The sequence below is a fragment of the Gossypium arboreum genome, chromosome 12 (assembly GCF_025698485.1).
Source record: "Gossypium arboreum isolate Shixiya-1 chromosome 12, ASM2569848v2, whole genome shotgun sequence".
Lineage (NCBI taxonomy): Eukaryota > Viridiplantae > Streptophyta > Magnoliopsida > Malvales > Malvaceae > Gossypium > Gossypium arboreum.
The window spans coordinates 22,197,665-22,201,453 of NC_069081.1; positions in this window are offsets into that span (position 1 = coordinate 22,197,665).

Consider the following 3,789-nt stretch of genomic DNA (forward strand, 5'->3'; position numbering starts at 1 on the left):
AATATGAAAGTGTTTAAATTGAAGATTGAATCTGTGCCGGTAGTTTGTAAATATCCGGATGTGTTCCTAGAGGAGTTGCTTGGATTACCACTAATCAGAGAGATTGAGTTTACTATTGATTTAGTATCGGGGACTTCACTGATATCGATAGCTCTGTATAAAATGGCTCTAACTGAATTTAAAGAATTGAAAACTCAGTTGCAAAAGTTGACAAATAAGGGTTTTACGAGACTGAGTTTTTCTCCCTAGGGTGCACCAGTGTTATTCGTCAAGAAGAAAGACGGATCCATGAGATTTTGTATCGACTATCGTCAACTTAATAAGGTTACAATAAAGAACAAGTACCATTTACCAAGAACTGATGATTTGTTCGACCAGTTGAAAGGGGCCACAGTGTTCTCAAAGATATACTTGAGATCAGGCTATTATCAGTTGAGAGTTAAAGAGCCAGATGTGCCAAAGACCGCATTTAGAACAAGGTATGGGCATTATGAATTTCTTGTTATGCCTTTTGAATTAAATAATGCTCCTGTTGTTTTTATGGATTTGATGAATCAGATCTTTAGACCATATTTGGACAAGTTTGTAGTTATGTTCATTGATGACATTTTAATTTATTCTCGAGATGAGGTTGAGCATGTCGAACATTTACGAATTGTATTGTAGACTTTGAGAGATAAGAAATTGTTTGCTAAGTTCAACAAAAGTGAGTTTTGGCTCCAAGAAGTTGAATTTTTGGGACACATTGTTTCAGCGGAATGTATATGGGTTGATTCGAGTAAGATTTTGGCAGATGTCGATTGGAAACCTCCGAGAAATGTATCTGAAATTAGAAGCTTTTTGGGCTTAGCCGGGTATTATCGATGTTTTGTTAAAGGATTTTCAATGATTGCTACGCCTATGATCGGATTGTTACGAAAAGATGTAAAATTTGAGTGGTTTGAGAAATGTCAAAAGAGTTTTGAAAAGTTGAAATTATTATTCACTGAGCCACCAATATTAGTGCAACCTGAGTCGGGAAAAGTGTTTGTGATTTACAGCGACGCGTCACTGAACGATCTTGGCTGTGTGTTAATACAAAAGGGTAAAGTGATAGCTTATGCCTCGAGACAGTTGAAACTGCATGAGAAGAACTATCCGACACATGACTTGGAATTGGCTGCCATTGTGTTTGCTTTAAAAATTTGGCGACACCATTTATTCGATGAGAAGATCTTTACTGATCACAAGAGTTTAAAGTATTTGATGACTCAGAAAGATTTGAATTTACGACAACGGAGATGGCTCAAGTTGTTGAAAGACTATGATTTGGTAATCGATTATCATTCTGGAAAGGCGAATGTAGTCGCTGATGCTTTGAGAAGGAAATCTTTGTTTACTTTAAGAGCAATGAATACGCGACTAAGTCTGTCTGATGTTGGATCGATTCTAGCCGAGTTAAAGGCTAGACCGGTATTTCTTCAGTAAATTTGCAAAGCTCAGAAATGTGACAGTGAATTGCAAGTTAAGAGAGTTCAGTATGAACTGAATAATGATTCAGACTTTCAGATTAGGGCCGATGATTGTTTGATGTACCAAGGTAGGATTTGTGTACCAAAACATACTGAGTTGATTCAGAAAATTCTTTATGAGGCACCCAGTGGTTGTTTGTTTGTTCATCCAAGAAGTATGAAAATGTATAATTATTTGAAGAAATTGTACTGGTGGTCGGGTACAAAACGAGATATTTCTGAATTCGTATCGAGATGTTTGATTTGTCAACAAGTAAAGGCCAAACATCAAGTAACTTCGGGTTTACTTTAGCTAGTGATGATTCCCGAGTGGAAATGAGACAAAATTACAATGGATTTCGTAACTGGATTACCTCTGACTCCAAAGAAGAAAGATGTTGTTTTGGTCATTGTTGATAGATTGATGAAATCGGCTTATTTTATTCCGGTACGTACTGATTATTCACTTGATAAGCTAGCTAAATTGTACATTACTGAAATTGTTAGATTGCACGAGGTGCCTACTTTAATTATTTTGAATAGAGATCTGAGGTTTATGTCGTGATTTTGGAAGAAATTGCAATAAGCGTTGGGTACGAAGTTTAATTTTAGTACTGTATGTCATCGGCAAACCGACTGTCAATCTAAAAGAAAAATTCAGATTCTCAAAGATATGCTTCACTGTTTTGTTTTAGAGTTCGAAGATAGTTGGGAGAAATACCTACCGTTGGTCGAATTTACTTATAACAACAGTTATCAGTCGATTATAAGGATGGCACCGTATGAAGCATTGTACGGCAGCAAATGCCGAACACCATTGTACTGGACCGAGCTTAATGAGAAACAGACTCACGGGGTTGATTTGGTTAGAGAAACCGAGGAAAAGGTGAAAGTAATTCGTGATTATTTGCAAGTAGCTTCGGATCGACAGAAGTCGTACGTGGATTTGAAACGAAAGGATATTGAATTTCAGGTTGGTGATAAAGTGTTTCTGAAAGTATCACCGTGGAATAAATTTCTTAGATTTGGTCGCAAAGGCAAATTGAGTCCACGGTTCATTAGGCTATATAAGATTATTGAAAGAATATGGCCAGTGGCATATCGATTAGCTTTGCCATCGGAATTGGAAAGGATTCACAATGTGTTTTATGTATCGATGTTATGGTGTTATTGATCAGATCCTTCGCATGTGATTTCACCGACAGAGATTGAAATTTGACTTGATCTAGCTTATGATGAAGAACAGATCAAGATTTTAGCTCGAAAAGTGAAACAGTTGAGAAATAAAAGCATATCCCTAATGAAAGTTTTGTGGAAACAACATGCGGTTGAAGAGGCTAAGTGGGAACCCAAGGAATCTATGAGAAAATAGTACCCTAACCTATTTTATGGTAAGATTTTCGAGGACGAAATTCCCTAAAGGGGGAGAGTTGTAACAGCCTGTTTTTGGGTCAAATTAGAACAGTGGTTTCAAGACCAAAAATTCGAAATAAAAATATTTATTTTATTATTTCTTTAAGGTCTACAGTATGATTGAATGATTGTGTGAAAATTTTGTTAAGAAATTTTATCGATTGAGTGTCCAATTTGACTAGAAGGACTAAATTGCGATAGGTGCAAAACTTGAGTTCTCTATGTTAAAAGTGTCTAATTGGTATGAATTCTTAAATTAGGGGTCCTTAAATGCTAATTAGTCCATTTTATTTCAGTATAGACAAAAATGGACTTGGTTAGATTAAATTTCAAAGTTTTAAGTGAAAGGTATTTTAGTCATTTGGTAAATAAAGATAAAATTAACTAATAAAAAGATGTCCGTCTTTCGAATTTCATCCTCCTATAGCCGAATTTCACAAGGAGTCCATAACTAGGGTTTTGACCACTTCGAAGTTCGATTGTAAGTCCGTTCTTGCCCCATTTTTCATGATTTTTATGTTTTTAAAGTTGTCTCAACCTAATCTAGCCTTTCCAAGGACTAATTTGAAGAATGATTAAAGTCTAAAATTTTACCCATATTGAATATGTGTGTATTTTGATATTTAATGGTAGAATATGCATGTTTATTGTGTGTTAAACGACTTTTAAAAAGTGATTTTAGATAAAAACAATAAATAGGGGCTTGTTTGTAAAAGTCTATAAAATATGCAGAAAAGTATGAATAAATGAAAAATGTGGACTGTTATGAGTACTAGTAAGGTTCAGCTAGGCTTGGGTTGTCATGAAATTGAATGAAATTCATTTTACGAGCCTAGGGACTAAAATGCAAAATGTTGAAAAGTTAGGGGCAAAAATATAAATTTTT